Source organism: Mustela lutreola, chromosome 4 (genome assembly GCF_030435805.1).
Source record: "Mustela lutreola isolate mMusLut2 chromosome 4, mMusLut2.pri, whole genome shotgun sequence".
NCBI classification, from domain to species: domain Eukaryota; kingdom Metazoa; phylum Chordata; class Mammalia; order Carnivora; family Mustelidae; genus Mustela; species Mustela lutreola.
The window spans coordinates 149647885-149661361 of record NC_081293.1 but is presented as its reverse complement, the minus strand read 5'-3'; the positions used below and the strand labels follow the sequence as shown (position 1 = coordinate 149661361).

The window sequence follows — 13477 nt, the reverse complement described above, 5'->3', positions numbered from 1 at the left end:
CCCAGGAGCGGGGTCTGTTGCCCCTCTGTTTGAATCTAGGTCAACCCTGTGATTTACTTTGATCAACAGAATGTGAGGGAAGTGACACTGTGTGACTTACAGTTATAAGAGGACGTCCAGTTCTTTGAAGAGCCAGCTACCTCAGTGCACATACAACTACCCATACCTCCCAGCCATCAGCCAGCACCATTGTCCTAACCATGAGCATAATAAGGCCATCTTGGATCTTCTAGCACTGCATAATCTGCCTTAGACAATACCGTAAACCATCCCCACGGAGCCTGGTCTGAATTCCTAATCCATACAATCATGAACAAGAAAATGGCTTTTGTTTGAGTCCTCTAAATTTTAGGGTGCTTCGCTACATGGCAGCAGAGTTAGGATTTAAGTTCTAGAAAGTATGTTCTCAATCTCCCCCAATTTGGAACAAACTCTCCTCCTTGAATGAAGAAATACCCTCAATGATATGAGCCTTAGAAAAGTTGCCCATGTTTTTCCCACATCAGACTTCCCAGCATTCATAAAACAATCCATGAAGTACTATGAGAAGCCACAGTTCAGAAACAAATTGAGCTGGAATGATCACGTCCTCAAATCACCTTTCCATTCACAATTGTTTCTACTCACTTCGATGCGCCTCCCTGAGAACCTAGTGTTCCTAAAAGATGTCTTCCTGCATAGCCTGATGCAAAACAGCATAATCCTCAGGGAATCGCCTCTAAAAAAAAAAAAAATGTCTAATGCTTCTAAACAAATAAATGATTGCTTAGCCATGGTAATTCCGTAAGAGAACCAACTTTGGATGACAACTGTTATTCAAGACCATGATTAGTCAGAGAATGATTTGGGTCTGACAAGCCTCAGAGCTACTAGGGCACAAGGCGTGTCCCCCAGGGCCGCCGTCAGGGGGAATAATGGGGGCATATCTCCTAAGAATTGCCACTCAGAGCAGCCGACCCAGCTGACCAAGCAGGATATCCTCAGTGTGTGCAGCAGTTTCTCAATAGGAAGTGTGAACATTGCAAAAGGGAGGACAAGGATTCTGAAAGATTAATATCCGGTGAGGTGTGAAAGGAAAACTGAAGCTACCCATTCGCAGTAAAAGCCTCAGAATGGAAAGCTATTTTGGTAGCCAAGTGTGGAAAGTTAACATTAACCAGATAAAACCATAGGGTCATAAAGCCAGGAATGTGAACGAATCCGTGAGTCTGGTTTTCCTAAGCTTATTTGCTCGTTCAGGACAAGTTTTCCTTCTATTACTCCACGAAATATGAACACACGCCTGTGTGTTTATACTTTAAAATAAACCACATTATCTCAAGGTCCTATTATTCCTATTCCACAACTTAATCCATATATGCAATCCAATAATTATAACTACTTTAACATTTCTTTACAAGTAAACCTAGTAGAGGCACCTGGGTGACTCAATTGGCTAAACGTCTAGCTTCAGCTCAGGTCATGATCCCAGGGTCCTGGGACAGAGCCCAGCGTTGGGTCCCTGCTCAGCAGGCAGCCTGCTTCTCCCTCTGCCACTCCTCCTGCTTGTGCTCTCTCTCTCCTCCCCCTCTCTAACAAGTAAGTAAAATCTTTTTTTTTTTTTTTTAAAGTAAATATAGTACTCTCTCCTTTGTGTTTGCCAAACCTCCTTCATGGGACACTAAAATTGAGAATGAATATCCCCTGCAGCCTCTGACTGGCACATGAGACCCTCACCAGTGTCTAGCTGGGGTTGGAAAACCTTGCATGAGTCCAAATCAGTCTCTTGTTCCAGAAAACCCAGACAGCAGTTCTGCTCCAAATGGAGTCTGTCTGGACATCAGTCTCCTGATGGATGCAATCAAGGCAAGGATCAATACCACCCCTATTCCCCTATTATGATTTAGTGGAGACTCATACTTGATTTTGTATTGCTACAGAACATCTGGGAGAAATGTTCACCCAGTTTTCTATAGAAAACTATAGAATGGAATCATTACCAAGAAAATCAAACCACAAAGGAAGGGAAAGTGTGGTGTTGGAAAGTTTCAGCCTGTCCAATGATACCATGAATTCAATGATTTGCAATGAGGCAAAAAGAAAGGTATCCTTTTCCCAGCAAGTGCAAAAGCATACTGTCATTTTATGGTAGTTGAAAAAACACACAAGGGGCGCCTGGGTGGCTCAGTGGGTTAAAGCCTCTGCCTTTGGCTCGGGTCATGGTCCCAGGGTCCTGGGATCGAGCCCTGCATCAGGCTCTCTGCTCAGCAGGGAGCCTGCTTCCGCCTCTCTCTCTCTCTGCCTGCCTCTCAGCCTACTTGTGATCTCTGTCTGTCAAATAAATAAATCTTTAAAAAAAAAAAAACAAAAAACCACAGATTGACTCTCAGTTGGCAACACCCCACTAAGGCCTCTGGCCTTTTCTCTGGACCCCATCAGCAGACCTGCAGTAACAATGTCTGATATTATAGGCCATCATTTAAAATCCTAATTTGGGGTTATGGACATTGGGGAGGGTATGTGCTATGGTGAGTGCTGTGAAGTGTATAAACCTGGCGATTCACAGACCTGTACCCCTGGGGATAAAAATATATTATATGTCTATAAAAAATAAAAAATTAAAAAAATCCTAATTTGAAGCTGGAAGACCACGATTTTTTTTTTTCTGCAAATAAATCTAGAAAAAACATCTTATGCACTTTTCTTCACACAAAATCAGACACCCAAATTTGTGTTCCCTGGGGCATGATGCTTCTCTCCTGACAAGAGTAACTTAAAGTAGCTTTGGGGGTGGGAGTGTGAGATGTCCTTATAACCTCTCCCTGGTGCTCAGCATTTCCCCTCACAGCATCTGAGGGTTTTGAGTTCTCTTTATGACACTCTACTGAAGGATCACCAATTAAGCCTACTTTGCCTTGGCAAAGAGGTAGGTCCTCAGGGACACTGGTTTTACCCCAGGTCTAAGCTCACAAAAACAGGGACAAGGCAGGAAATGTGTATGTGAATTTGAACTTGAAGCTTGAAGGCTGAATGTGCCTAAAACAGACTTTGTTGGGACACCCAGGTGAGGTACCAGAGTTTAGCTAGTGAGGCTAAAGAGAAGGGCAGCTATTGGGGAAATTATGGACCCAAGTGACATCGGGCAAGAACAGGGGGAAACACTGTGCATTCAGGGAGAGGGGCTTTCCAGTGTGGTAGAGGGTGCAAAAAATTTGTGGAAGGGGGCCTTTCAAGCTAAGTACCATCTAGGGACAGCCCTGTTTTCTTTTTTTTTTTTTTTTTTAAAGATTTATTTATTTATTTGACAGAGAGAGATCACAAGTAGGCAGAGAGGCAGGCAGAGAGAGAGAGGAGGAAGCAGGCTCCCTGCTGAGCAGAGAGCCCGATGTGGGACTCGATCCCAGGACCCTGAGATCATTAAGGGGACGAGGTAGCACTCCTCTTTCTCCTTCTTCTTCTTCCCTCCTTTGGCTAGAATTACTGGTCCTAAGACTTAACTTCATGGTGAGCTCCTTTAGCCTTTTTGGCATCTGTGGACTGTTCTCTTCAAACTCAGTCATCCTTGTTAACCATAGCACATGAAATTCTGCAAACCACTGGCTTAGAAAAACAATTAGGGGCTGCTTTTAAGGTGATACTCTCTGTACCTCAAAGATTTTCAAGGGTCAATCTCCTGTGACTCCATTCAGTCGTATGAGGCTCAGACTCCCTTGGTCAGCCTGAAGAGCCACAATTTGCTAATGAGAGTTGGGCTTGAAACAGTTGAGCAATGAACCAGTTTCCCTTATCTCCTTTTGCATTGACAATGGTCATCACCATGATTCATATGACACAGTTCCTCGAAAGATCAAAAAAAATAAAAAAAGACAAAACAAATTTCACAAAATACTCCCTATTGCCTATGGCTTATGATACATATTTTAATATCATTTGTAAATGCATAGTTAAGAGTTTTTGGGTCTTCAGAGTTGGAGGCATTTAAAAAAACTATGATAATTGAATATAGGTGTTGAGTAATTCTATTTGTTTCTATTTTTTTTTTTTTTTAGCTAACCTTCTTACTTCAAACAATCTAAAAGATAGTTTTAGCACAAAGCTGACTTCTCAAACGTAGAGGTAAAAAGAGTTGAGACTTAGGTATGTACACACAGACAAATTTTTAAATTTTTCTTATATTATGGGTTAAAATGCTGACATTTGAGTCTCCTTGTAATAGTATCATTAGAAGAGTTCTGATCAGGATATAATAAGATAATAAAACCACTAACGTAGTAATCTAGTGTGGTTTTCAAAGTGTGACCAGAGGACTCCTAGAGAGTCCTGAGTTCTTTTCAGGAAACCCACAAACTCCTGCCTTTCCCAATTACATATCTGTGTAAGACTGGATTTCCATCCTGTACTTCAGCTGAAACAGCACAACTAACAGATTGATTGCAGAAAAGACATGAGATTCTAGCTGCCTTCTCCAAGGCCAGACATTAAATAAATGTCCAGAAATATAACCCAATGACAGTCTTCTCACTACGTTTTTGAGGAATAAAATATAATTAACTTTCATGAGAAATAAGTTATGTTAACATGTAATGGATAGTTAATTTTATTAAAGGAATAAACATATGTCACAAAAATTTCCATTTTAATTTCTAGCACAGTCAATATTAATAGATTTAAACTATATAAATAGAAGCTCTTTAAGGTCCTCAGTAATCTTTCAACATTATTTATTTATTTATTTTTGGTCCTCAGTCCTAAGAGTGGAAAAGAGTCCCAATACTAAGATGGTTGAGAATTGCCACACGAGTCCTGGCTCATTTTCCTCAAGCTAATTCTCGAAACTAGAACCACCTAAAGCCCATTTCTTTAGCTTTCACTGTTTGCTGCCTTCACCCCTTCTCAGTTTCCCTCCAACAGTACGCTCCAAGGCAAGGGTAGTATAAACGTACTTAGCAACGGATACAACGGGGGAACCCACCCTTCAAAATTTTCGCACAACCAGTAAGCAAAGATTGTGTCTGACAACAACAGGATGAGTCCCCCGGTCTCTGAGCTGCTCTGCCCTTCCACCTGTAAACCCCATCTGCCCCGGGGGAATGGGAGAATTCCCTCACCCTCCCGGAAGCCTGCCCTGCTCCCAGGTGAACCCTCGGGCTTAGCACAGCACCTGGTACGCGGTTAGGGCTCTCCCAGGAACTCTGCCTGAGCCCCCACTTATGTGTCGTGAGTGTCAACCCTTTTGCTTCCCCTAGCAGTGTCCATATAACCAGTCTGGAAGAACACGACTTCGGGTTTCCCTGCAATGACACGAAGGGGAAAGGTCACCAACCATTTTCATCATCATAGTGATTCGTCACTAAGAGACAGAACTTCAGGAGGTCTAATATTGTGCAAAGTCTTGAAGACCTGGAGAAGATTTGTTTAGGCCTAAGGAAAGGGTGAAATGCCTCAGAGGCCCTAGTTTACGCAAACCATTTAAACCACTCTAGTTAAAACCTCACTAGCTTACTGCATGGAGGGCAGCAGACTGAGCTTCTCACCAGAAATGCATGGAATGTATTTAGATGTCTTTTTCGGTGGGATGAGATTACGAGAATTGGGAAGACCAGATGCAGGGGATTTCCAAAGGTCTGAGGCCAAGCTGATGACTGCCAACCCTGCACACTTAGATGGAGCTCTCCTAGAATGTGTACTTCCTCATGCACTGGTCCTTTCCCTCTGACTCGCTGTGATGGATTGAACTGGGTCCCCTCAAATTCATATGTTGAAATCTTCATCCCCAGTACCTCAGAATGGGGCCATGTTTGGAGACAGGGTCTGCACAGAGGCAATCAAGTTCAAGTGAAATCATTACAGTGGGTGCTAACCTCATATGACTGGTGTCCTTATAAAAAGGGGAAGTTTGGACACAGAGATACATACCAGGGAAAGACAATGTGAAGATACAGGAAGAACAACGTGTGAATATGAAGACAGACATCTCTAAGTCAAGGAGAGAGGCCTGGAACACATTCCTCCTTCACAGCCCTCAGAAGGAACCAATCTTGATCCCGGACTTCTCACATCCAGAATTGTGAGAAAATAAATTTCTATTGCTCACATCGCCCAAATTTCTGTTGCTTATGGCAGCCATAGCAAACTTGTCTTTGGGTTTCTAAGTCACAGCCCTGTTCTCTTTCAGGGGAGAGAACTTTCTCTCAGGGGAAGAATTCTAAGGAGTTCTTCATTTGATTAAAGTGAGGTATAGAAGGATAATGAGCAGTTGCTTCCTTGACGACTCCCTCAGCCAGAAATGGCTTAGGGGATCAGCCTTACCCTTCACCTCCAGGGCCGCAGAAACAAGTGAGTGGTAGAGTGTGGCCTCCTGTGTGGTGGCCACACACCAGAGTGTAGCCCCTGCAGCCTTGACACAGCCCTTGTTTGGGGATGTCCTTCTCAGGGACTCCTTCTGTTCTTCAGCCCTTCTAGAACGTGACCCCAAAATGTACTGTTCCCATGCATCTTGGACCATCGATGCCAACTGTAATCAGCAACCATGTAAAGCTACTTAGGGTTTTGATGTTGCTACTGACCTTGGCATACCCCAGTCCAAACCCTCTCCTCAGCTGTTCTCACACCCTCTTCTGGCCCCCACTTCCCCAATGTCTTCATTCTTCTCATCGCGTGCTGACTAGAGAGTCCTCTTTGGCCATTCTCTGTGTCCCTTCTGCTGTATCAACTCTGTTGCCAAATCCTACGCGTTGTTCCTTCCCATTTCCTCTCACTCTGCCTCTCCTGATGTGTGCACTTCTAGCACCCTTGGTCAGGCCATTTGTACCCCATGGGTTCCAAGTGCCACCAGAATACTGTTTGACATTGTGCACTGCTTGGACACCAGGGATATTTTGATTTGGGGGGCCCTGGTAAAGGACAGAGTAAAGGATACGGGGAGGTCTATGGAGGGATGGGTTGTGGATGAGGGACGAGGTAAAGCTAATTGTGGGGGAGGGGGAGGGGTGGGCTGAGGGCACAGACTGCATGGTAATAAAAAGAAGTTGCAAGTTTAATGTTTTGTTTTCAGGGGTAAAAACAAAAGTGGTATGGATGTTAAAATGTCAACAACTACCACAGAATGTCAATGTCGGAATGTCAGGAATCACTTGCAGATGCCTCCATCTGGTTGCTCGAATTTCTTTCCTCCAGCGTTGTACATACTGCCACGTTTAAATGTGTAAGTTTCTTCAGTGTATTATCTCCTGTCTTCATGGAGTCAACAAACATTGACTGAGTATACTTCTCGGTGTTGAGATTTGGTAGGAAACAAGACAGAAGGAGTCCCTGCTGCTTCCCTACCACCCTCTCCTACAGCTCGTGCTCCAAATAGTATTTTTAAGCTGATTCTTAAAGAGTTAGTCACCACATGTATGTGCGCGCACACACACACATCTGTACATACATACATATGAACAAGTATATGGCACATACATCACTAAAGCTCCTGATACAGACCCTTAATTCACTGATTATAATCAAAAAGAAGGTACTGAAGAGTAAGCAGGCTCCATGAGGAACACTATGCAGTAGTAGGTATTTTCCTTCGAAGGCGTTTTCATTTATAGGATGAAATGGGGGAAATATGGGGACATTTTTAAAATAGTGGGAATTGTTCCTTCTGTCATTCTGTGCTTTTGTTTTCATGATTTTCCTCCTCCCGATTTTAAGCTTGAGAACGTTTAATCTTCCTTTTCAAAGTTTAGGTGAGGAGAAAAAATTTGTTGCTTGGTTTGGTATTCCTCTGACTCCCTAAAGTTGTAATACAAATAAATTTCAGGGGCTTTTTTGTTTTTTAAGATTTTATTTATTTATTTATTTGACAAAGAAAGAGACAAGGAGAGAAGGAATACAAGCCGATGGAAGTGGGAGAGGGGAGCTGGATGTGGGGCTCGATCCCAGGACCCCAGGATCATGACCTGAGCTGAACGCAGATGCTTAAGAACTGACCCACCCAGGTGCCCCTAAATTTTACTTTTTGAAAGACAAAGAAGGAAGCTGTTGCCTCCACCCGCCTCCCAATACCCCATTCAGATAGACAAAGGTGCGGACAGTTCCCCGCCTCTTCTCATCCAAGTGCAAGAAAACTTTCTCTCAGTTCTTTTCTCTTAAGTAATAACCATAAGTTTTTGGAGAAGTCAATCAGTTCAAAATATATGACATTAAAACGGAAGAGTAATGACACAAACCTCACAGCGCAGTCCGGAATGATAAATTAGAACAAATCGCGGCTGTTTGCTGGATTTAAACCAACTAGGGCGAAAGTTCAGCTGCACAGGGCCAGTGTGAAGATGTGTGCCATCCCCGATTAAGAGCTGGAACCATCGTGCACCGAGCCTCCTGCCGCCCAGCCCAGCCACTTGCTTGCTTGCTTGCGTAGATTTGGCGAGGGTCCAGGGGAGAAAGTGGGGAGAGGGAAAAAATGCCCAGTTTTCGTTCTCAAGTCTCCTGAAAGGAAAAGACGTGTCTGGACTTGTTTTAAAAGGTTTGGAGAAATGCCTCGCACATGACAAATGAAGAAGTTCTGGTCAGAGAAACGGGAAATTAATCTAGGTCGTTCCCGGGATCATGGGCAGGAGGGGACAAGAAAAAAGACACCTTTGGTGAAGGTGTCTACGCACACAAACATGAAAAGACGTGTGGCTAGAAAAATGGGTCCCTGGAGACTTAGCTCTTCTTCTGTAAAGCTGGACACCTGCCTTCTCTAGGAGCCCTGGGGCCTCCCATGCAGGTGAGCATGTGTCAGCCCTTCTGTCCACGTGGTTTTAAAGTCAGTGGTTGTTGGACAAGGTAATCCTGGTGCCAGGCCCTGAATCGTGCATTTTGCAGGCACTGTCTGGTGTAGTCCTCCTAGCTCCTAGTGACTCTTCAGCCCTGGTTGGTAGAGGAGAGCCCCGAGACCCAGAAAAGTTTTAAAAATTTGCCCAAAGTCACAGACCTTGTCTATTCATCTCCTAGAACTTAAGCGCCACCCCACTTTCCTCCAAGCTATCTGTATTATGGTTTATTTTATGCTTTTCCAAAATTGTCTGTACTATGCAGAATGTGTGCAGAAATCTTGCTGTATGCCATTCGCTCAAAATTCAACAAGCCATTCCTGAGAATTATTAGGTGCTAGGTTTGTGCTAAATGGAGATGAGAACGTATTGCCTCTGCACTGAGTTAGCTCATTGACTCATTCATTCATTCATTCATTCATTCATTCACTCATCTATCCAGCAAACTTTTTTCCTAAGTACTTCCCAGGCACTGTACTAGCTGCTGGAAATAAGAAACCCAAAGGATACGTGTTTTGTGTGCCTAGTGATAACAACAAGGGCACTAGTATTATCATCATCTTCATTTTACAGGTGAGGACACTGAAACAGAGATTTAAGAAACTCAGTCTCGCTGGAGTCGAGATTGAGACACAGTTTAAATACTGGACAGACTTGCGGGAAGAAGATGCAACAAAAAAGCTTGGTAATGCAGTGAAATCCCTGAGAATTAATGTCAGTCCGTGGTTGCTGAGGCCAGCGGGAATCGGTGACCAAATACACCGGTCCCGAGGTGCAGGACAGCTGCCTGACCCTCAAAGGGGGCCCACGGCTCCTGGCAAAGCTAGGAGAGTTGTCAGAGTGTGGTGAGCTGGGTACTTAGGAGGCAGACATGAAATTATTACACTATCTTTCAGTTTCATTTCAGATATCGGGGGTTGTTTCTGCAATGACTAAAATTGGGGTTGCAGGGAAGAGTGACTTTGGCTGCGTTTGGAGGGTCAGCTCATCCTAGTAAGAATCTTGAGGTGATTATTTCTCTAATGAGATTCAAATGAAAGATTTGTGTGTGTATGTGTGTGTGTGGTGTAGTGTTCATTCACTCATGCCACAGATATTTATTCAACACCCACCATGTGCCTAGACTCTGTTTTAGGCCTTCATTCAGTGAACAAATCAGAAAAAATACCCTCGCCGCCATGGAGCTTACATCCTGGTGTGTATGATAGGCAGCGAATAGACTGAGACAAGACCTAGGAAAGCGTATGGCCGGTAAGGGATTGGGAGAAGGATGGGGTCCTCAGAGCCTGGATTTAAGTAGAGTGGCCACACCGACCTCAGGGTAATGCTTCAGGAAAGCCCTGAAGGAGGCAGAAGTAGTCAGTGACAAGGTCCTAAGGTATGAGTTGCCCCATGTGCATAGGGAATGAGCAGGAGGCCAGGGGGGCTAGAGAAGAGTAAGTGAGGTCAGACAGAAAAAGCCTGATAGAGTCTTAGAGAAAATTGTGATGACTTTGGCTTTTCCTTTGAGTGAAAAGAGTGTTTGGGTGTGGGGTGGGGGTGGGGTGGGGGTGGTGGTAATAAAGGAATTAAGAAAGAGTTTGAAAGAGTTTGATTCTGGATATGTTTTGAAGCTAACAGATGTTCCAATAGATGGTAGGTTGGACATCAGAGAACAAAGGTGTCACCTCATGGTCTTTGGCTGGAGCTTCTGGAAGGATGGAGATGCTTCTCCGATAATGGGAAGGCTTACCACATGTGTCTAGACGAATGGCCTGTCTGCTTGTCCACAGGATGGGCACGTCCCAAGTGAAAGTCATGTCTGTGTGCCTTACTTAGGGGCTAGGAGTCAGGAGTTAGTCAGGAGAGAATCAGCTTCTCTTATCCTGCCATAAGAAGAAAAAAAAAAGACAGTTTTAGTGATTTGCATAATAGGACCTGTGAGAAAGACCAGTGTGGGTCTGGTGATGAACGGAGGAGATGTTAGCACCATCCGTTAGTCATTAAGCCACGTCTTCATTTGCTGTGTACATGTGGTTTCTAACTAGGCTGGAATTTGGTTAACAAAACAACCATGGTCTCTATTTCCCCCAAATCCTTGAATCTAAATATCATTTTTGAAATGTTAGGTCATGCTATAATATACTCCTACAGGTGTCTTATTTTCATTTTCTCAATTTTATAGGAAGAAAAAAATATATATATGTATTTTTTCCATATATATATATATATATATATATATATATATATATGGCCTCAATAAACACATCTGAAATTAAAACCAAAGTTCTCCTGCATCCAAATGCATTTTCCAGCCATCTGTGGTCCTTAGTGCCTCCAAGCTGTTCCTGCAGTATTCATGACTTAAAATGGTTCCTCTCTTAAGCTGTTTAAACCGTCTTTCCTACATCCTGTCCAGGCTGTCTGGTTCCGACTGCCTCCTGAAGGAGCTGGGTTTGCCTGCATCACTACGTGCGCTGAAGGCAAAGGGAAACCGAAGTCTGAGTTCTGGGGAAACACTGGCAGGAGACATTAAAGCACCTGAAACCTGAATTCTTCAGGGTCCTCCAAGGTCAGGGAACAGTGCAGAGCCTGCAGTCATGCCCAGGGAAGTGTCCTCAGGGGGGTCCTGGCTTTGGAGGCTCCTCCCTCTTCCCTGTGCGTGTGAGCAGGAAAGGGGCTGATAACAGCTCAGTGCTCCCCTCCCCTTCATATTTCTTTACTGAGTAACTCCCACATCTCACACACTCTGTTTCTTGATGAATTAACAAGGTATTTATTTTACCATATTGGAGAGACCAGACATAGCCCCAGAATGAGAGGTCCCGGAGGCAGCCAGTGCTTTAAGGTGGGGGAGATAGCACCCTCTGTTGAGTGGGGCTGGCATGGGTTCAGATTCTGACCCCGGCCAATGCTACTTTGAGGCATCGCTTGCCCTCCTCCAGTCTTGGCCGTCTCCTCCATCGAGCCATCGTGATTTGTTCCCTGAGGAGCCGCCCTGAAGATCATTGCTATTATGTGGACGATACACGAAGATGCAGTGATACCCACCCAGCAGCAACTCAACCTGTTGTAATGTTGATCTTTCTTCTGTTTGTTGAGCGAGGTGTGGGGGGAGTAAGTAGTGTAACCAAGCCTTCCGGCACTGAAACTGAGAAACTGGAGAATTCTTGCTCTAGAAGAGAGATACCTGTGTTGTGCCTGGAGGCTGTTGTTCATCGCATTTGGCCTTGGGCAGACATTAATAACCAGTCACTGTCTCCTTCCACCCAAGCCAGGGGATAGCCTTGGAGCTATGGATCAGGGTCAATACATTAATGGGTGCTGGCTTCTGGATATACCATCTCTCCCACAGTCATCGAGCCCGTGGATCCAAGAGAGGCATTTTGAGAGCTTAGCCTCTCAGCGAACATCAAGAAGAGTCTCTCAACCTTACAGGCAGCTTATAGCCTTAGAAGCATGCCCTTAGCTGGGAACACATTTGGATGCAAGGTCAAATGTCTCTTGATTCTCTCCTCAATGATTGTAAATAGGCCTTCTCTGCTATGCGTGCCCTAGGAAGGAGTCCACGCAGCTGGGGGCAGCCCAGTTTGCTGAAATCATCTGGTTTTGAGGGCACGTTCAGTCTCTCTTGTGGTCTGGAACTTCCCGGGAAGGGCGATGTGGGGGAGGCAGGTGCCACCTTCTCTCCCCCCATCACCTGAGGTCCACAAGCTGGGGAGACAGGAAGGGAGCGGGGTCCTGGGCTTCCTCTGCCAACCGCAGCCCCTCGGCCCGGCCCGTTAGAGCCAGCAGCCAGGAAATGGGAAGTGCATTTTCTCCCCCTTCTGAAGGGGAAGCCAATAGTTTTTTTTTTTGTTTTTTTTTTTTTTTTAATATTTTATTTATTTGGCTTACTGGAGATGCCCATAGGCGAAGAAAGTCTTAGCACCTGTGATACACACCCTGACACACAGAGAGCACTGAAAGTCAGTCGTTCATGATTAACACTCGCGACCCAACAGGGGAAACCAGTGAGAGGTGAGCGTCAGGGGATTCTTGGTTTCAGATTCCTAATCTGGCCTAATCTGGGCTGTTTCTGCTGCCTGTTCCACAAAGCCAGGAGGCTGCCCGAACTAGCAGTGCCCGCTGGGGAACGCTGCCGTGGGGCGGACTTGCCGATGACTCACCCCATCTGAGGACTTCTGAAAATGATGTTTTCTGATACGTGACCTCTTCCCTGCAATGCTTCTCCTTCATAGACCCAGGAAGGAAAACCCAAGAGTGAAACCTGCTGCTTCCGACCCTGAGCAGATCTTTCCAAAGCCCAGCGTCACTGTTACGTCAGCAAGCATCCCTGATATCAAAGCAACACACATTTCATGAGACAGACTTAAGAAAGCAACAAACCCAGGAATGAGCGTCCAGGTCCCAGCGCAGAAAATACCAACACACTAGTTTCTTTTAATCAAAACCAGCCTCCCAAGCCTTATCATGAGAAGGCAAAGAAAATAGAACCCTCAAAAATCACGTGGGCCGCTCCCAGCTGTCCAACCTGATTCAATAAAACCGAAGAGATAAAGCTTTAATGAGTCAATTAAGCAAGAACGAGATTAGATAAAATTATCATAGATTTATTGACTAATCGTGGAAAATAAGTAATTTCCATGAAAAGAGCAAGCATGTTTCAGGCACAGATAAGATACGAATGATGGGATGATACCACAGACGAGCTGTCA

At 44.7% G+C, this 13477-nt stretch overlaps 1 long non-coding RNA gene across 2 annotated transcripts; it reads right to left on the bottom strand.

Moving 5' to 3' along the window:
• Positions 1 to 7935: 7935 nt before the first annotated feature.
• Positions 7936 to 13092, bottom strand: LOC131829492 (uncharacterized). 2 transcript variants are annotated; one of them, XR_009352870.1, is made up of 3 exons: positions 12929 to 13092; positions 10513 to 10645; positions 7936 to 8451 (listed from the first exon to the last, which is right to left on the bottom strand). It is a non-coding gene; the product is annotated as an uncharacterized LOC131829492 (long non-coding RNA). The 2 variants fall into 2 exon arrangements; XR_009352871.1 differs by lacking the exon at positions 12929 to 13092 and adding an exon at positions 11301 to 11383.
• Between the last annotated feature and the right edge of the window lie 385 nt (positions 13093 to 13477).